General features: G+C 44.1%; 1 protein-coding gene across 1 annotated transcript in view; it reads left to right on the top strand.

Annotated features, from left to right (window-relative positions):
* The first annotated feature begins 3,299 nt into the window (after nt 1-3,299).
* Nucleotides 3,300-21,927, top strand: part of LOC310714315 (NXPE family member 3-like) — a 41,361-nt gene continuing 22,733 nt past the window's right edge. The window contains exon 1 of the mRNA XM_083519696.1: nt 3,300-4,749. The gene's annotated coding sequence lies outside the window, so the exon portion shown is untranslated. The remainder of the gene's footprint in view (nt 4,750-21,927) is intronic.

Below are 21,927 nucleotides of genomic sequence, written 5' to 3'. Positions count from 1 at the left end.
TTTTTAAGGCTGAAATCCTATCCATACTTGTGTGAGAGGAAGTCCCACTGAACTACTTTTGAGTAGACATACATAGTTAATAAAGTAACAGCAATTATTATACTGAATGTGATCTAAAATATGGCATGTAATAAACCATATATATTTATCAGATAAATAGGAGCATCCTTAATATGAATAGTAATTGCAACAGCATCATGCTGTAAAACACTTTATAATAAGAACAACTAGCATACAGCTTTTACTGTTTGACATTTTATTATGTTTTTATATGTGCTGGAAGCTGCCCAGATTGGCTGGGGAAACCCAGCCAGATGGGCAGGGTATAAATAAAATTATTATTTATTATTTTATTTTATTTTATTTATTACATGGGAGTAGCTGTGTGGTACTCCTATAATGCATGCACCCCATTAAGATAGGAAGCATACTTAGCTCAATTTTTCTTAGAATATACTTTGATGAAATCTAAGTGGTGGGTTGCATCACTCTCACAAGATTTTACTGTCTATTAAAAAAACTAATCAAGGTGTTCCAATCAGGGGTGTAAGAGAGAGATCTTTGTTAGATCTTTGGAACTGCAAGTAAGCTTGGCTATACTGTGCACATTTGTTGCTTAAGAAAACACTAAATGGAAAACGCAGATAAACTGTCCAACGTCATGTTTTACCAACAGTTCTGTTAATCCAGGAGAGGCAAAATAAAGAGTGGTATATTGGTAATTTGGTACTTAATCTTGCAATGTGGTATATACTGCTGTCTACTACTAATGCCTTTCTGCTTTTTCTGCACAAGACAAATATGCTAGTCTCTCTGCAATGCAAAAGAAGAGATGACATAAAACTGTTATCAGAAAACACTAGGATAACATTTTACTCTCCAAGGACATTGGCCATTTTCTTGGGAGACTCCAGCATGCAGTTGCTGCATGAGAACCAATAGTGATGCTTGATTCTATGTATTTTTGTCTGAATAGAGACAATTGTTTCCCGTCCCATTGCAGGTATTAGCTTAGCAATGCTAGCATGATTTTTATCATTTGTTAGGGTTGCCATACATATGGAATTTCCTAGACATTCAGCCCTCGTTAGCAGCATCTGGGTGGAAATCACTTAAATGTCCAGGAATCTCCGGATGTATGCCAGCCCATGTCAGTAGTGTAGATTTTGTGTTCATTTCATTTAAGAAAGCTCAACAACTTTGCCCAAAAACAAACAAAAAACAAACCCAAAACTTTTGTATCCGGATTTTCACTTTTTGAAATATGGCAACCCTAATTTATTACCCCTGTAATAACTTTTCATAAAAGTTACTGCTTATTTTTCACACATTTCAGCTCTGATTTGAATGGTCACAGGCTATACTTTTGCATTTTCTTGCCCTTCACCTATTACAATATTTATTTATAAAAAATATTTACCACTGTATCATAAAAATATATCACAGCATGCATACATACACACATACATACACCTTTACCTGTCAATGATTATACTTTATGCATCTGATCAAGTGGACTCTAGCTTATATATTTGCCACATTTTTCCTTGTTTCTTTTGATATACTACCCCTCTGGAAGTTTATTTCAAAATACTGTACTACAGCAAAAAAAGAGCTTCCGTCTCTGCCTATTTTCATTTTCTCCTGCAATCTTATATGCAATTCCATCCTCTCATCCTGCATATGATAGATTCTGCAGATTGTGGGGAACCTTGTTTATTACCTTGGTTACTGTGGGGGCCGGTTTTTTTATTATCCTCAGTCATTGTTGCTTGCAACCGCCACCTAGTGGTGCCAATTACAAAAAACAACAACTAAGGTCATCTTAAAACAAGAGTCTCCCACTCCGCCCTGCCCCAACCTGACCTGCAGTTCGTTCAACTGGGACAGAGCTTTCCAAACTTTTCATGTTGGTGACACACTTTTTAGACATGCATCATTTTGCAACACAGTAATTCAGTTTTACTAGCAAAATGGAGGTTAAACTAACCCCTTCCCAGCCCCAGGAGGAGCGTAGGGAGTATTTGTGTGACACACCTACACACTGCAGGCAACACACTAATGTGTTGCAACACACAGTTTGGAAAGCTCTGAACTAGGAGTATGAAACAATCCTAAAACCTTGCAGGGAGAGGGCAGAATGTCTGACACTGTTGGGTAAGCTTGTATTGGATGCTGTTGACAAGCAGTAACTTTCTTGGCTTGAAAAGGGCCTAGTTTCATTTCCATCATAAGCAGAAGCTCACTACCCTTCCTACTGAAGGCTCCTCCTCCAGAGCTAGAATATGCAGCTCAAAATAATTTCGAAGTCACTTTTACATTTATTCTAACACAATGCTGTGTTCACTGGTGGAGGAACGGGGGTGCGGAGCCAGCGGACCGCCCCCAGCACCACAATTCTGGTAGGGTGCCATCACAGTGCCCCCCAACACTCGCCACGCACCCCCTATGCACTGGGCGCCATGCCCCCAGAACGCGTGCCACACCCTTGCGGGCGGCGTACCACACCCCCGGGATGCACACCAGGCCCCCGTGGGCAGGGTGCCACGCCCCCCGGGGCACCAGCCACACCCCTGCCTGCTCTCAGCCCCCAGCAGTGGAGCATGCAGCCCCGCCACTGGCTGTGTTACCTTTGGGGGGGAGGGAATTGGCTCTCCATACTGTGCACCCCAATCCCTCAATTTATATGCCACTGTGGAAGAAACACAATTAAAGATATAGGTTTGCTGCTACTAGCACAGGATGCATTTCTAAGGTGCAATCTCCAAGCATAAAGCAGGGCTTCTTAATGTCTAGCAACAAACATTATGGCCAAGTCTACCTGGAAACCCTTTTTCTTGTGGGGGCACTCCCACCATTACTTAGTGCAGTGGTCAGCAAACTGAGGTCTGCGGGGTGGATCAGGCCCAATTGCCTTCAGGATCTGGCCTGCAGACTGTCTGTGGATCGACGTGGGGATTATGTTTGTTTGGGCTGCGCCATATTTTTTTCTGTGCCATTCCATTTCCCCCACCTCTCCCTCACACATACTGCGGCAGCGCCTCCTCCCTCCCTCCTCCTGGCTTCTCTCCGCCCTGCCTAGAGGAGGAAGGGGGCTGGGCTGAGTGCCATTTTAAGCAGCCCCTCTCTGGAGCCAGCCCTTTCATGCCGCTCATCTTCCTTCTGCCGCCGCCCTGGCACTCCTGTGGGCCAGAGAGCAGAGCAGACGAGCTCGCTATGCCTACCCACAAGAAGCAGAAGCAGCGGTGGTGGTGGCAGCCCCTGGGAAGGTAAGCACAGCAGTTGGGGATGGGGTGGGGGGAGGACTACTTGCCCCCCTCGCCTCTTCTTCCAGTCCCCCCCCCAGTGCCGCTTCTCCAGCCCGCCACAAGGTCTGAGGGACAGTGGACCGGCCCACGACTAAAAATTTTTGCCGACCCCTGACTTAGTGTCTCATAAATCACATGCAGAGTTGCAGGGCCTTTTTTTCAGCCAGAACTCACCGGAACTCAGTTCTGGCACATCTCACATGGGTGCCATGGCTGTTATAAGAGAATAAGTTCATGGCAAGTTGTGGCACCTCTTTTTCCAGATAAATAGCACTGCAGAGTTGTTTCATTGTCACCACAGAGGACCCACCAATTATTTAGAAGGTTCAAAGAAAATATAATGCAGCGGGCATCTGCCAGTTTCTGAGCCCACCATCCCTGCCTCATAATGTTACAGCTCTACAGAATCTCTTAGAGCAGAAAGCAATCAACTCTATAGGATTTTGCCAACCAGACAGGGCCCTTTTAACGGGAACACTGAGTACGGTTGTCATAGGCCTTTTACACCGAAGGCCTCAAATATGAAAAGAGCCCACAGCTTTGTTGCTAACTCTCAGAAACACGAGACACAGAGTAACATCCAGGTTCCCTCAGTACTTCTCTCAGCAGCTGGGCTTAGCCTCTGCTTCCCCTCACAAAGATCATCCACCCCACCTGTCCTGTAAGGAGGAACAGCAGGACCAGACGCTCTGAGGCAGTGGTATCAACAGCACCTTTGTGAGACCTACCTGCCATGATGGGACTGACAAGGCAGCGGATGATTACAGCTAGCCCCCAGAGGCCAAGGCCTCACACTGTAAAAACAGCAATTTATCGGCTGCATTTACAGCCATTTCCAGGACATCTGGGTCACTAGGGTATTCTTGAAAGGCTGCCAAGACCTGCCTTTTGAACTGTGAGCTGCTCATTTCCATCCAAGCTGGTCATTGAAAAATCAAGTTTGATGCCTGAGCTTTCCTCTACTTTCCCTGTTCCTTTTTCTGTTGTGTCATTTCAGATTTTAAGTCCAAGGGCAGATTATGTGTGTGTGTAAAAAGTTTTCCCAGCTGACAATAGGTATAAGATGCTTTCAATGAACAAACAACCCTTCCCTGAATTCAGGTAACTTGAGCCCCATAAAAACTAATGGGGAAAATAACGAAACAAGCTCCATAATATAGGTGCTAATGTCCTTTTGGCATCACAAGATGAGCGACAAGAAGAAGTGATGGCAGGCAGGAGGAAGAGCAAAAGCCCAGCCCAACCACGTAGTCAGACTTGGCTGCATACCCCACGAGGCTCTCTGCACCCCTCAGTGTTAGGCTCCTGACTGACCAGCAGATGCAGAAAAAAGAAGAGTGGGAACAGTTCACACTGGACACAGCCAACAAAGAGACCAGCAGATGGGCTAAGAGGAGATACAAAGATAGTAAATGAATGGCAGTGCCTCTGTGGAACCAAGGTAGGAAATGGAGGTGGGGAGAAAAATGGAGGGCCCAGAGGTTTTAATCCTGAGAGGGAAAGTGTGTATGTGTGTATGTAGCATTACTTTTATTTAGAGATGAATTGGGGAAATTAATTGGCTTGTAATTTTTATTTAGAGATGAATTGGGGGGAATTAATTGGCTTGTCTTCGGTAAAATAGGTGTGTTTGAGCAGCAAATGGGGTTCAAATGAGTGGCCTTGTGTTTGGAGGTTCATTTGCTCCCATCCTTCAGTTATGCAAATATTTTTTTAAATGACATTGACATGTAGTACAGTAGGCGGTGGTCAAATACCTAAATGCCTCAGGACTTAAAAATGCACTTAGAGTAGAAAAGTCAAACGTTTGTATATATTCCTCCTTAGTCTTGCACTTTAGTAATAACCAAGTCAAACTATTTGACTGTGCTCAGAACACTTTAGTCCCTTTTTAGAGGGGCCTGCTTTCAACAAACACCAAATGAGTGAAATGACTAATCCATTTCTAAGGTACGACATGAAAGCTAGGGTAAACCGGTTTTTGTCAGTGATGTACTAAGCAGGCCTCTTTTGCAACCTATAAATCAGGAAATTGTCTTTAAAAATGCCTTGAAGCCATCAATACGTTCCAAGTTCCTTTATTTGCACATATTTGCATTTGAGCTTATGTTACGGTTAATCATTTCAAAAGGTGTATTATTACACTTTCCCTGTAAGCTATTTTTATAAAGAAGGTTGAGGATTTAATGGATGCATTTGAATCCTGGTGTGTTTTAATAAACCACAAGGCATAACATATATTTTGCTAAACTCATTATATTGATAACAGTGCTTGGTGACAATGAGAAACACAAAAGGAAAGTCTGTTCAGTAAACTGCTGAATTTAGGCTATACAGTGGTACCTCGGGTTACATACACTTCAGGTTACATACGCTTCAGGTTACAGACTCCGCTAACCCAGAAATATTACCTCTGGTTAAGAAGTTTGCTTCAGGATGAGAACAGAAATTGTGCTCCGGCGGCGTGGAGGCTCCATTAGCTAAAGTGGTGCTTCATGTTAAGAACAGTTTTAGGTTAAGAACGGACCTCCGGAACGAATTAAGTATTTAACCCGAGGTACCACTGTACGTCTATTTACACATTTTCAGGGGTAAGCCCACTGAACACAGCAGAAAATACGTTTGAGTAAAAATATTCAGATATAGCATGTTATGAAGGACTTAACACTTTTCCTTTTTCAAAATTGTTTTGTTTTCTTCTGGTTTATTGGCATACATCTGCATAAAGGGAAAGAGGTAGAGGTGATCTATCATTATCATTATCATTATCATTATCATTATCATTATTAATTTATTTATACTCTGACTTTTTCCTTGATGGGACTGAAGTCTACTTACAGATAAAAACAGGAATCACTAAAAACACAGAAAATAAATCTTAGGATAATTTTCTGGTTGTATTGGAACATTTTCTGGTGTCATAAAGAATTATCTAATTTAGTACATTTAATTTTACCTGTAAATTAATTAATTAATTCCACTTATGAATAATGTCCCATAAAGTATCTCAAAGTTATTTCACAATAAAACCATCAGCAATAAAACAAGTACACTATTTCATTTATAAGAACAATTAATACCACTTTCCTTATGTAAAAACCTTTTCAGGTCTAGTGCAAATAAAGACTAGGGTAAAGATCTCAATTGAAAAGCTTATTTTTGAAGAAAGGTCTTCAATTAGGTCTTGAAAGAACAACAAAGATGGTGCCTGTCTGATATGTACTGGGAAGGAATTTGAAGTAGGAATTAGGTGCCACCATGCCAAAGGCTCAGTTCCTAAGTACAGCATGGATGTCTTGATGAGGCAGTATCTGAAGGAGGCCCTCTACTTCACAGCATAGTGGTTGGTTTGGTAGAATAAACCTAAACACATGGAAACTGCCAAGCTTGCCATTATATGTGCATTTGGCATCCATTCATTGTTACTTATGAACTTAGGAAACAGATTTTTCCCCCCTGTGGAAAAAATAAAGCACTGGAAAAATGTCCACCCCACCTCACTGGCCTCCTCCCACCATGCTTTTATGAAGCCATAATGCCTTTCAGCAGACAGAAGGGCTGGATTAATGCTGGTAACTCCAATATTGTTTCTAGTTCCTGGTTTGCTTCCACCACCTGCTTCAGTATACAACGCAACTATGGGCTGACGCCCCTTCTAACTTCACTCACCAACTTCCGCACAGCACCTCTTATTCCTCTGAAAGGCCCTTGCTCCTTGCCGAAGTCCCCCTCCCCTGAGTCCCTCCCTAATAATAATAATAATAATAATAATAATAATAATAATAATAATTTATTATGTATACCCCGCCCATTTGGCTGGGTTTCCCCAGCCACTCCGGCGGCTTCCAACAAAACACTAAAATACAATAACCTATGAAACATTAAAAGCTTCCCTAAACAGCGCTGCCTTCAGATGTCTTCTAAAAGTTTGGTAGTTATTTTTCTCTTTGACATCTGGTGGGAGGGCGTTCCACAGGGCGGGAGCCACTACCGAGAAGGCCCTCTGCCTGGTTCCCTGTAACTTTGCTACTTGCAGTGAGGGAACCACTAGAAGGCTCTCGGTGTTGGACCTCAGCGTCCGGGCAGAACAATGGAGGTGGAGACGCTCCTTCAGGTATACTGAACCAAGGCTGTTTAGGGCTTTAAAAGTCAGCACCAACACTTTGAATTGTGCTTGGAAATGTACTGGGAGCCAGTATAGGTCTTTCAAAACCGGTGTTATATGGTCTTGGCGGTTGCTCCCAGTCACCAGTTTCTGGGTCACCTTCAAAGAGTGCATTGCAGTAGTCCAAGCGAGAGATAACTAGAGCATGCACCACTCTGGCGATCTCCATAGCTCATCTACACTCTAGTTGAACCCGCGGCACCACCAGAAGCCCAGCTTACTCACCAGCTATGCCCCTGTATGTGCTGCTGTGCACAAGTGGGCCATCCCTCTCTCTCAACCCATCCACCATGACAACCCCAGCTCACTTGGCTTCTTCAACACCCTCCACCAGAACCCAACCTGCTCACCCACTGCCCTTGCTGCTCACCCACTCTGCCACTTCACCACCTCTCTTGTTCATTTGCTCTGCCCCCGCCACTCTTCTTGCTTGCCCTACTGGCATAAGCCCCAGTTGCTCACCCCACTATCCCACTTGCTCAACCTGCGTGCCTGTCTGATGCTTCCCTCAACCTGGACCATGCACAGTCCATCGTCAGCATAACAGTGGACTAGTGCAAATATATTATAGAGCAAAATATTGCAGAGGTACTGTAGTATCATTTAATGCCCCTGAAGACTTCTGGGTACTGGGGCCATACCAGAACTGTTGGAGGTCAGAGGCAATTGTATTTCATCCTGCAGGGAGCTTTACTGCTACTGAAGGCAAATGAGAATAATGGTCACAAATCCAATACATTCAGGATTGGCACTGTCCATAAGAAAACAAGTTGCAGCAGACTTAATTTAAACTTACAATAACTTATAATAAGTCTAAAACTTAACACTAAGCATACTATGTTCAGAACAAGAACAAGGTATAAATGGGACATCAGCATAAGCACAAAAAGTAACAAAGTAAATAAATAATGCCCTTCACAATGCATAAATCACAGATCACAAAGGCATAATTATTCCAAGGGTGAAAAATTGTGGCAGGGAACATTTATTTCCTATGCACACCTGACACTTTGGTCACATGCCCAAGTGACATCATCCTGGGCTACTTTGGCTTTGTCACATGTGTTCAAACCCATGCAAGGCAGGCAAACTGCAAAATTAACTTTTGAGTGTCTGAAAGTAAATCTGCCTGCTTTAAGTTATTAAAAATTAAGTATTAAAATTCATCCCACATAGATTCAACTACAGTGGAACCTCGGTTTATGAACTTAATCCATTCCAGATGTCCGTTCTTAAACCGAAACCGTTCTTCAACCAAGGTGCGCTTTCTCTAATGAGGCCTCCCGCCGCCGGTGCCCTTCCAGCATTCGGATTCTGTTCTTAGAACGAGGCAAAGTTCGCAAACTGGGACACTACTTCCGGTTTTGCAGAGTTCGTAAACCAAATAGTTCATAAACAGGGCTGTTTTTAAACCGAGGTGCCACTGTAATATGTGTAACAATTTGCCTTTCTTATGTAATGACACAGACAGGATATTGACCATTGTTCTCTCTAACTACATTACAGAGAAGCTCTAAGTTACCCACAGTTACAATGGTTGCTGCTTCCTTTTTTGACTTCTTTGCATTTCCCCCACCCCATATTTTGTAATGCTCAAAATGTATCATTTATTAGATAAGCAGGACATTTATAACAGCCTGGTTTGTTTTTATATGATACAGATCTGTAGTATGCTTAGCACAGCCTTTCTGTTCTCTTCTGTTATTGTTGCTGTAAGTTTGGTATTATAAAACATTTGACAGCAAAAGATTATACAAGAGGGAAATTTATATTGGAATTCACTTCAGTTGGCTTGATACATATTAATCACAAATCGTAGCAGCTTGTAGCCTTTGAATACACCATACTTTACTCTGTTTTCAAATGAATGCCTCTCACATGTGGTAATAAGGTTAGCTTGACATTTCCTCATCCAGGAAGGTGACTGCTGCCTGCAAGTGAAGTAGAAGCCATAAAGGGGAAGGGCACCATTCTACAAAACCTTCAAATGCATAATACAGAAGCTGAGCCGCATGTTCACAGCCAGGTTCTTCCAACTACTGTTGGAGGCAACATACCTCTGAATAGTAGTTGCTGGGAGTCAAACAGGTGGAGAGAGCACTGTCATGCTTTGGTCCAGCTTGAAGGTTTCCCATGGGCATCTCATTGGCCACTGTGACTAGATGGGCTCTTGGCCTGATCCAGCAGGGCTCTTCTTGCACTTAAAACACTGAGCAACTCAGAATATTTCATTCAGGCAACCTCCAGCAATATTTTTATTATTGGTAGGAGTGTTGGTTTTTTATTGACACCACCTCATATTGACGTTTGATACCAAATGGCTGAGTGGGCAGTAGAATCTTGAAGCTTGCTATTGGCTCTTGAAAACTACCACCAGCCTTCTTTTTTCAGGAGTGGGAGAAGCTGTGCTAAGTGGCTATTGACCTGCCTGAGGGGAGACCAGTTTGGTTAACAAAGAAAAGAGTTATTTTGCCTGCATGGTATGAAATCAAACCACATGAGCAAAGTAAGTAGTGCTTGATTTCATACTGCATAGGCAAATGAAGCATTTCCCTGCAGAGCTTGCTGTATCAATCAGGTGATTGGCATTGACATGAAGACCTGCTTTAGGCAGGGTTCAGCTGCATTACAGAGTTTCCATTCAGGAACTCCGTAGTGCAGTCTGTCCAAGCAGGATTTGCTGATACTGTAGCACTAATCAGGTTATTGGCACTTAACAGCAATCCTTGTTTGCCAAGGAACAATTGGTAGTGCAGTTTACGACTTACACTTGTTTCTTTACAACCATCTTCATCTGCTCTACACATGACAGCAGATATGCGCTTTGGAGAAAACAGCCTTGCTGGCCAGAGGTTTCCCACTGTTGCTTTATGTGGACTACTAATACCCTTGTGAGCTGCATGATGGAAGATTGGGTCTAGACCCTGTCTATACAGTATTCTCCTTACCAAGAAGTTGATAGAAGGTTTCTGTAGAGAGAAATCCTTTCCTTGCTTCATCATGCCAGTCATTTCCTCCAGTAGACCAGTGTCAGACTACACAGTAGCCAATAAGCTGTGCTTTTAGTTTTTATTGTATCTGTCTTACTGCACTTTCATATTTTAAAAATGATATTGTGGTATATAAGTATTTGTATGTCAGCTAGGTCATTCTCAGATTACCTATCTGTTCTAACAGCTGCTGTGGAAAGGCATTAGCAGACCCCTGGAGCCAATATAGCAGGGATCAGCAAACTTTTTCAGCAGGGGGCCAGTCCACTGTCCCTCAGACCTTGAGGGGGGCCAGATTATATTTTGGAAGGGAAAAAAATGACACAACAGCACCACAAGCCCCGGTGGCTGCTTATCTGTGTCGTGCGAGCGGCAGGGGCTGCCGGCGGCGGGACAATGAGCAGTGCGTGAAAGGGCTCCGGAGAGGGGCTGCTTAAAATAGCAGCTGCTCAAGCACTGCTGCTGCTGGCACAAACAAAGCCCAGCCCCCTTCCTCCTCTAGGCAGGGCAGGGAGAAGCCAGGAGGAGGGAGGGAAAAGGCACTGGTGCCATGTGAGAGAGAGGGAGGGAGAAGGAAAGAACGCGGGCGCAGGCGATCCACATGGCGATTCCCGGACCATCCGTGGGCTAGATCCAGAAGGCAATTGGGCCTGATTCGGCCTGCGGGCCTTAGTTTGCCGACTCATGCAATATAGGAATCTTCTGCCTAGTTGAAGTGGCAGTCACAATATCCAGTTGGAAAAGAGGCATGAAGTGAATATTGTATGCCTGTGACTGCACTTCTTTCATAGAGGCAATGTAGGTTGCCTCCTCTTATTAGCCACTCTTGTTCGAACTCTTCTCTGTCATAGTCTGCTGACCTAACATAGCTACAGGAGGAAAAATTGGATCTTATTCTGGCTCATGTATTATAAATATGATTGTTGTGTACATTTAAAGTGTAGTATGTCACTCACCTGCAGGTGATAGTGATGTCTAAGCCTGAAATAAATTGGCTTGCGTTTTAGATTTTTAAGAGAGTGGGGGATGACAGAAAATGAATATTCTCCCCTGTAACAGATGTCAGCTACACACAGGTCAGATGGTGCCAGCCTAGTAAGTTAACTGAAAATGAAAAGCAAAGATACACTCTATCACAGAATAAAATTAACATTACCCTGCATTTCTGAATGGATGAGATGTTCCATTAGGGATTTCAAATTCATAATGTGATTCCACTACACTCCCTTAGGACTGACAAGAATGCAAAGAACCATGTACAGTCTCTCCATGCATAATTTTAGGTCACGAATCTTAAGCATCTGATGCAGTCAAGGAAAGAAAAAAGCTCCACTAAAAACCCACTTTACTCCCCCCCCCCCAAATTGCTGGAAATATGATATGAATGAAGTGGCTTTGATCTTGGTAACACAGTAGCCCTCCCCACTTTTTACTAGCACTAAGGGCTGCATGGTTACAGAAGGGCTGCAAGGCCAAGGGATGCTTTTGTGCCTACCCATGAAGTTGCCTCCTAGCCACCCACCCATAGCAGAATAACTTCAGAAGTGTGGAGCCTTAACTCTCTGTCTAGGGTCTGATTTAGATCCCTGATCTTCCAGTGTTCTAAGTCTTATGGGGAACGTGGGGGGGGGGTGTCTTTACTTACTTCTCTATAATGGCAAAGCCCATCTCCCTGCTCCAGTGGTTCTCCTAAACCCCTGCCACCGCTACCATTCATTTTTTTACTTCCTCTGATCCTTTAACTTCCCAATAACCTAGTTACTGTGGGGTATAGGTGTGGTATAAAGCCAATCAGATACAGATATTATATTTAACAAGGTATTCGTTATTTGTTTATTAAGATATTATTACTAAGTGCACAAGCTTATCTGGTTACCATAGTACCGTATTTTAAATGATCAAATGCCTTGTTAACTTGTTACTGGCAGTTTAAATTCTACCAGCTTCCATTCAACTATTAATGTTAAACTAAGACATCTTTAAGGAAGCAGTTAGTTACCGTGTTAAAACACTTTAGCCAAATTTCCCTCTTATTTTCTCCATCGCAGATAAGTCTCACCATAACCTTGTACCTACTTTCCCAAAGCCAGACATCTCACTTGGCCAGCTTTGGGAAGACAGCACAAGGATTGGGGTTAGGGGTGGGGTGTTGTTGAATTATGGCCTCTCCCCCCCCCCACACACAACAAGGAAGTGTGTGGTCTGCAGGTTTTGTGTCACAGTACTGTTGTAGCCCACTTGGTATGGGAAGTGTACTACGTGAAACACCTTGAACTTCACTTGTTAAAGTCCTATAGTATCTATTAACATTAAGAAGGTGACTGAAAGCACAGCCCTAACTGTTCATTCAGAAGACCAATTGATTTCAGTGGGGCTCACTACATAGTAAATGTAATTAGGACTTATTTGATGCACAGAATAATAAACATGAACATTAAATTTTGACATTATTGCCTCCCCATTCTCCGTGGTGCATTAAAAGGACATATCTAATTTCTCTGGTATTGCTCTGTTAAAGAAAATACTAAGATACAGCGCTCCATATCACAGAAAGTGTAATGGGCCATGCATTGATGAAACATGACATAACATTACTCTAAGCAATAGGTCAGAAATAAAACATTCTTGAATCCGATATTCTGTCTATCTTAGCTGGAGTCAGTAGCTATCACCATCTGTGAAATGCTCACCACTTATAAAGAAGATTCATTCAAAGCAGTGAGCATTTCACAGATGGTGAAAGTTAGGAGCCATTTGAGATGCTCCAGACTAGGAAGCTATCTTACGTTGCATTTAAGTCCATTGCTTGTCCTGAGAATTTTATCAGAGCTTTGCTGCCAAATCAAATCATTTATAGGCACAGTATGAACACAAGAAGAGGAGACTAGAATAGACATAAGGCAGTTGAATATATATTTTGGTATAACAGTCTTGTATGTAGACCTGAAAGCCCAAGAATTACAAAAGAACATAAGAACAGCTCTGCTGGATCAGGCCAGTGGCCCTGAAAGCCAGTGCATTTCCTCACCACTATATAGCTAAACAGTAAATCAGGCAGGGGTGCCAACTTGCCCTCAAGATTGTGGGTGCCCACTGCCACAACGTGGACGTGTGACATCCCACTCACATTCTTGCGGTAGGAAAGAGCTGCTCATCTTCCTCTTCCTCTCCGCAACCAGTGAGGCACCCTGCCTCATCATCCGAGCCCCCCCCCCCGAAAAGGGTAATTTGCTCGCTGGCTGTGGAGGCTGGAGCTGAACTTATTTGCTCTCAGAGGCAGTGCCGCAGCCACCTGACAGCTTTTCTCATGGATTTTGTGGGTGTCCAGCACCCACAATTATATTATTGTTTGTGCCCAAGCACCCACAGCCCCTTGGAGTTGGCTCCTATGATGTCAGGAATGGAAAACTTGTAGTCCTCCAATTGTCAATGAATTCCAATTCCCTTCAGACCCAGCCTGTGAAGCCATTGGTCAGGATGATGGTCCAACAACTTCTGCAATGCCACAGGTTCCCATCCCTGCAATTTTATTTTATTTTTAAAGCATCTTCTATAAACTTGCATGTGCTGTACAGTACCCACCTCCCCACTCCCAGAATTCATTTTAAACAACCAGGAATCATGTTGCCATTACAGAACAGAATTTAATGCTATAGAATTTAAGTGAAGGAGTCCAATGATATTTACTCATTATGTAAACAAACAATAACACAACTCTCTCGCTGCTCAGGCAACCAATAAGGTAAAAGTTACCTTGTATATTATTTTGTGGGTACTAGTTTTGTGAAATGCTGTCTCATTTACTAACCCATTATAAGCAGAATAAATGAAGCAGGGAAGCTTTTTAAATGCAGTGGTACCTCGGGTTAAGTACTTAATTCGTTCTGGAGGTCCGTTCTTAACCTGAAACTGTTCTTAACCTGAAACACCACTTTAGCTAATGGGGCCTCCCGCTGCTGCCGCACCGCTGGAGCACGATTTCTGTTCTCATCCTAAAGCAAAGTTCTTAACCTGAGGTACTATTTTTGGGTTACCCGAGTCTGTAACCTGAAGCGTCTGTAACCTGAAGCGTATGTAACCCAAGGTACCACTGTATAGCTCTACGTTCCACTTGACTATTTTAGGCATTGTACAGCTAACAGACAAGCTAAAAGAACTGCTCCTGTGGATGTTGCAATTTTTAAAGCTGGGTAACAAATAATGGAAATGTGCTAAGCAAGAACCTAGAGCCCAGAAAAGCTTCCACGAGGCTTCTCTCAAAACATCAGATACTGCACTTATACCCACAAGCAAATTTGAAGCAGTGGAGCAGACAGAAAACTGCACCTACCTGTAAAAGAATTATAATACGTCAGGAATACTTCTTGCAGAATACTTTATTGGTCATGGCATTTCAGTGGTTTTCCATACATTTGAGACACAGGAGGACAAAAGCATAGCATTGCTAAGAATATAGTTCCTGGTTTTCTTGACACTCACTGTAACTCTTAGTACAATTTGATATTTTCCAGAAAGCCACCCAACTGCTTTCAATTTGCATATTTAATAATCAAGATTATGTAAAGTTGATCATTATGTGGTAGACTTATTGAAGGGGTACATCATAGGCCAATAGTTTGATGGAAATTGCTAATGAGATTTTTTTGGGGGGGGGTGTTGTGCAGCAGTTTTCTTATTGAAATCCTCCCCTCTTCCAAGCAGCACCTGTTGATTACCCATGTAATAAGATCCTCTGTTCAGCACACTTCCCTCTGTTGGTGGGAAATGGCAAAACCTCAGAACTAGCTGGGCTCTACAAACATCAGAGTTCCCCTTAGAAACCATGCTTTCCAGATCAGTGGTGGATCCCTACAACCTAAATAAATATGGATAAAAAATAACCTTGCTCTGTTGTTTATTGAGCTGCTTCAATTTGGCAGAGGTTGGGAGGGAAGACAATGGATTCTGGATATTAACTTGGAGATAATACTGAGTTCTAGAGAACACAAGTAAGTACAAAAATAGCTTGAATATTCCTGGGTGAAATATCTGTGGCATTTGCAGGAGGGCTGAATGTTAGGATCAAACTAGATGTGACACTTAAAAAATAATTAGTAACAACATCTCTGTCTGTGTTCAAAGCATAGCAGTACAGACTCCTCAATTTCATCTTGACTGTTGTGCACAGGGAGGTTTAAGTTTTCCCCCTCATGACACAGTCCGAACAAAAAATCCTCCTCCTCTACACAACTACTGGCCCTATAAATGGGATCTTTCTCAGGCACACCGTGGGGGGGGGGGTGAAGCCTTCCTTACCAGTACACTTCAGTCATGACAAAAATAACCTCCCTCCATCATCTATTAATTTTTTAACAACACACAAACATAGTTGGGCTCTGGGACTAGTTAATACACAAGAGAAGACCTATGGGAAGTGCTGTGCTGTTTCCAGGCACACTCCTGGTTTACTATCAAAGGGAGATATTTGTGATGGGTAGAAATGGTGTTCACGTGTTTGTAACATTTGCAGGGATATTGTAAGCAAGGCTGTGCCCATTCTTATGATAGCATTGTCACCTTTTCAAGATTCTTCCACCATGGAAACTGAGGCAACAGTGACCCAGGTTCTAGAGCTTGAGTTGAAGGCACATGACACAGCAATGTTGCTGAACCCAAGTAGATCAGGAGTGTGCCTGGATAAGACACCACTGTCTGGTACACTACCTGGCATTTTATGAAATAAAGGTGGGTTATGAATGAAAATAGATAATTAACTACCATCCACCGAGTGGCATCTTCATATAAGCCTGGCAAAGAGATTTGTAAGGCAATTATCTCATGTGTGAACCAGCCATTTAATAAATTCTAAATCCTGGATATTTATTTAATACTACTCTACATGGCAACTGCATTGCAAAACTGCTTTTACATAAGAGCTGCTCCACACAGTAAACTCTGTGTATGAGCTCAGTGCACAGGTTAGCCACTGCCCTCCGCCACCATCGTGTGGTTTGACTCCAGAGCGCTGCTACTTAGTCCAAACAGCAGTCTGACATCCCAGTGTTGGGATGAGCCAGATGGTGGGACTAATAAATGTAACAAACCAATACACATGAATGGCTCGCTGCACTTAATTGGGTCCTGAATAAACTTTCAATATCAGAATCCTATCTTGTATCTTGCTGATGAAACACCAGCAAAATCCCCAAGGAACTAATGAGAACTCCAGTTTGCAGAGTTGATGAAAACATGCTTCCCTAGAGAAAACAATGTTGATGACAATGTTGCTATTATGTTCTTGCAGAATTAGAAGTTTGCCCACCTATTATCCTTACTGTATAAGCAGCTGGAATTATCTGCTCCTTGTGTGAAAGCCCAATGTAATGCCATAGATATGTTTAGTTTCAGGAGATGTGCATAAAACCTGGAATTCGGATTGTGGGTTTCTCTACCTTTTAAAACTCTTTGGCAGCTAGTCAGACTCCAACAGAGCAGATAAAATCAGAGAATCAACCCTGTGGAATCCAGGGGACCATGACAATGGAGCATCATCAGAGTCCCAGAATAGGTCTAACCAATGGCGTTTCAAACCATAATAAATTGCTAATTTTGCAGTGGATTGAACACTCACCACTCATCTTACTTCTCACCACCATTCCAGAGGAAACATGAAAACCAGACAGAATTGGAATATAATTTGCTGTCAGAGCATCAACTCAGTGCATTAGTGTATTCATTTCAGCGCATACACCACACTGATCCCTATCTTAAACTGGGATTAGGAGGACTGGCATGGCTGGCACAGTTAGTGCTGGCATCATGAGCAGGCAATGGACATCTGTCAAAGCCCATACCCCTACAGGGGCCCATTGTAAACCTCTTCATCTGCCCGGCCTTGCTGCTTCTCTGCTTTGCTATTCTTTCCTCTCTAAGCAAGGGAGCAGTGAGAAGAGTGAGAAGATGGAGCAGCATCGTCTGCTTGCCTTGCCTTCTCCCCCTCTGGGCAACTGTGCTGATTGTGCCAAAGGACAAAGGACTATAGCTCACTGGTAGACAATCTGATTTGCATGCAGAAGGTCTAGGTTCTGGGAAAGACTGCATCTGAAACCCTGGAGGGCTGCTTCCAGTCAGTGTAGACAATGTTCCTAAAGAGAAAGGGAGGCAAACGGGCCTGTTCAGTGACAGGTCTCCCTGAAAGCATCTTGCCTAAGGGCCCTCCAAAATCTGGTGCGAGTTCTGGACACAGTCCAAGCAAGGAATTGCTGCAGGAGTTTTTATGTGAAAACTCATGCAACCTTATACAATACTTCAGGGTTGGGCAAAATACTTTCTGCACTTCTGCTTTGTCAGGGTCAGTTAAGAGACATTCAACAATGAATGTAAAAGATAAACCTTTTACTGGTTGCTACTACTTCAAGCTGCATGTATGAATGTTTCACATTCTCTCATACAGTATGCTAGTTTTCTGTGTGTAGTGACTTTTGGGCTGGGTGGGGAGAAGTATTCTCACCTGCGGCCTGCTGTCCAGGAAAAGCATTTTCACTTGATAAATAGGTCCTCAATTATACAAACTGTAAGTTATCATCTGGATGCAATCTAAAATACCACAAAACAGATTAGGAATTTCTGGAAACACCAAAGAAATGCACACACCCCACACCCACACTTGTAAAAATTACCATAAAATGTGTATTACATTGCATTACTGAAATTAACTTTGAGCTGTTTGCATATTGTTACATAAAAAGGAGTTTGCAAATGTTCCCGAAAAATTGCCTGCATATTTTGTGAGGAAAACAAACGTGTTTGGGCTGCATTCTGCAAATCTGACAAATTGCAATCGAATGATTTTATTACTGAGTTGATTAAAATATTCCAAAACACAAAACATGCAGGGAGGGGAGAGAATACAAGCCTGGGCAAAATTCTCACAGATCCTCAGATTATCAGCCTTTGTGTGGATATATAGAAAATATTCACACCTTTTGGCCGACAGCACATAGAACCACCCACATTAACCAGCCCTTCATTCCTGACAGAATAAAGATGACTCACCAATGCCTCTCATTAACTATTTGCATATCAAACAAACTAGATGGAAAAAGTGAAATAAAAAGCTCCATGTATCATTGGATTGCATTTTATAGTAAATTTTGTTTTTATTTCCTGCATCTTTAATGCTGATAGTGCATTATTCTAAATTAATTTTATTAGTTTTACATTTATTAGTTTTATTATTTTTACAAAAGCAGCTTAAAGCAATGTACAATAAAGACATACATTAAAATCAGCATAAAACAAAACCAAGAAACATCTAAAAGACAACCATAGTTTTAAAAAACAGGATTAAAGCAGTTCTCACCTGGGGTCTACTGGTTTTCCTGGCGCACCCCAGATGTCAGGTGAAGGGTCTGAATCTCTAGGTGGGCAAAAGCACTTTAAAAAACATTTAAAAGTGCTCAAGGAGGAAGCTGATTTTCTAGATCCATTTCAGTTGGGGTTTAGGTCCCGTTGTGGCACAAAAACAGCTTTGGTTACCCTGTATAATGATCTCTGTTGGGAGAGAGACAGAGGAATGTGCCACTTTTAATTCTCATGGACCTCTCAGTGGCTTTTGATACCATCAACCATGGTATCCTTCTGGATCAGCTGTCCAGGTTGCAGGTTGGCAGCTCTGCTTTGCAATGGTTACAGTACTACTTGGTTGGCTGCTTCCAGAAGGTGATGCTTGGGGAGTGCTATTTGGCTCCATGGAGTCTTCAATGTGGGGTTCCTCAGAGTCTGATTTTATCTCCTATGCTGTTTAACATCTACATGAAACCACTAAGTGCTAACCACTAACCACTAACCACTAACCATTGTCAAGAACTGACTGAATGAAGAGGAGTGGTGGGAGGCACCAGTCGGGGAACTCCCAAGAGCAGGTAGGCTCATAGCTAGGGGATTGGTGGTGGGACACTGAGGAGAGGTCAGAGGGAGAATAGTGGGAGGAAGGGATTGATGCCGAAGGGGCAACAGGGTTTATTGAGCAGGAAGAACCACTGACAGGGAGCAGTTCAGACTCTGAGGCTGAAGTGGAGGAGGAAGGACTCTCTCTCCTGCTGCGACGAGCCTCCCCTCCCGCTTGGTCTCCAAGAAGGCACTGAATAATGAGGAGGGCAGAACAGAGACCAGAGGTGCACAGACACAGTTTGAGATTGCTTGGGAAACATCCAGGAGAGGAAGAGTCTTAGAAAGGGTTGAAGCCAGGGACCTTTAATCCTGGAAACTGCTCCATAGAGGCAGGACCTGCTGAGAAGTCTTGCTGTGTTGTCTGCTGTTTCCTTGAATAAAGAGTTAACTGACAAAAGAGCCTTGTGCCTTTCATACTGACCTGCATCTGACTCCAGCCCTGACATCCAGAGTTTTGGAATATGCTGTCAGCAATATGGAGATGGCACACAGCTCTCCTTCACTTTTACATCTCCAGGTGTGACAGTGGATGTGCTGGACAATTATTTTGCCTTGGTAAGAACAGAGTCGATGACAGCTAATAAACTGAAGATCAATCTAGATAACAATGAGGCACTGTTAGTGGGCAGTTCCCTAGACTGGATGAATGGATGGTTGCCTGCTTTTGATGAGGTTGCACTCTCTCTCAAGCAGCTGGTACTTAGCTTGTGGGTACTTCTGGATCCATTGCTGTTGCTTGAGGCTCATGTGGCCTCAGTGGTGCAGAGTGCCTTCCATCAGCTTTAAGCTGGTGGCCCAGCTGCACCCCTATCTGGACAAGGATTGCCTAAGTTTTGTTGTCAATGTTCTGGTAACCTCTAGGTTAGATTACTGCCAGGGACGCAGACTTATAAAAAATATTGGGGGGGCCCGGGAAAGCTCATGAATAATAAATAAGCTCATGAATATGCAAATAAAGTGGCGCCACCTCCTCGTGAGCGAATAGGGGAGAGCGTGCTGCGCCTATTAATCAGCTCCGGAACAGCTGATATGCGGGAAACGTGGGGCTAGCCGGAGAAGAGAGGGCGAGCCCCCTCCACTCCAGCCCTAAATAGGCTGGCTGGCTGGCTGGGAGGTGTGGCCGGTCGGGATTCCCCTGTTCTCGCGGGGGCTGAAACCGCCAGGAGGAAGGAAATTCCCCCCGGCAGTGCCTTGGCAGTGGCGGTGGTGCTGCGAAGCAGCGAGGCAGGAGCCCCCGCCCCCGGGGATTCCCTAATCTCGCGGGGGACGGCCGGGGCTCTCCGACTAGGGCGCACGGCTGGCTGGCTGGCTGGCGAGGGAGCAGGTGGGGAGGAGGCGGGGGACGGCGGCGGCGCTCTGCTGGAAGGGCGCCCGAGATTATGGGGGGGGCTGAGCCCCCCCAAAAAATTTTTTTGAGGGGGCTCGAGCCCCCACAGGCCCCATGGAGTCGGCGCCTATGATTACTGCAACACATTAAATGTGAGGCTGCCTTTGAAGATGGTTCATCTGATGCCCTTCTTTGTGTGCTCCCTCCACAAGAGGGCTGGAGAGTGGCAGGCTGCCTTATACCCTTAGTGGTTATGTGCTGGCTGGCCCGATATCCAAATGCCTCACACCTGCTCCAGAAGCTGTTAACAGGATGGTGTGAGGCATGTTTACATCATGGACCAGGTGAGATAGGCCAGTGTTTCCCAAACTTTTTTGGGCAACGGCACACCTGTCTACTGAAAAAAAATCTCGCGGCACACCACCATTAAAGCCCCGCCCCGTGACGTCAGCGCGCAGCATCACGCCGGGAGGGACGCACGAAAGTGAAAGTTTTTTCCCTCCCCCCTCAGTCCCTCGCTCGGAATTCAGCTCGTTTGGGGCATCGCTCCGGCTGCTCCCTCTCCCGCCGCGCAGGAGCGATGCCTCTCTCTGGCTCTCCCTCCGCGCAGGCTGAGGGAGGGAGGGAGGTGCGCGTGTGACCCGTCTCTGCTGGGAGACCAAACCCAGCGAGGCAGAGTCGCGCGGAGGCGCCCAGGCAGCGCTGCCGGCTGCGAGGAGGAGCGCCAGGCAGCAGCAGGAGGCGCGGCCTCTCCTCGCCGCCACCGCCCCGCCTCTCGCCGCCCGACTCGCCCGCCTCCCTCCAGGCATCTCGCGGCACACCAGCCGATGTCTCACGGCACACTCGTGTGACGCGGAACACCGGTTGGGAAACACTGAGATAGGCTAATAGAGCATAGATAATAAACCCTGCAGCTGCACTACTGCTGGCTGACACTCAGCCATCAGCTAACCCAGAAGTGGGTCCTCCCTGCCAATACTTATCCCTGAAGCGCAAGTTAATAAAGCAAACCAAAAACTCTTGAAAGTCCTAAAGGGTTTAACCCTTTAGGATGGGCCAATAAGCAATGAAGAAGAATTGTACAAACCAAGTAACCCATCTCCTTGTAATACAAAATTCTTCCACAGTAGGTTTGTCCTACAGATGGCACCAGACGAGAATTCCATGTGGAATTCCTTTGGGAAGAAGGGCAGGATATAAATTTAA

Source organism: Podarcis liolepis, assembly GCF_965112155.1.
Source record: "Podarcis liolepis genome assembly, chromosome: 8".
Lineage (NCBI taxonomy): Eukaryota > Metazoa > Chordata > Lepidosauria > Squamata > Lacertidae > Podarcis > Podarcis liolepis.
The sequence above is the reverse complement of the archived record's forward strand: the minus strand, read 5'-3'. Positions and strand labels throughout refer to the sequence as shown.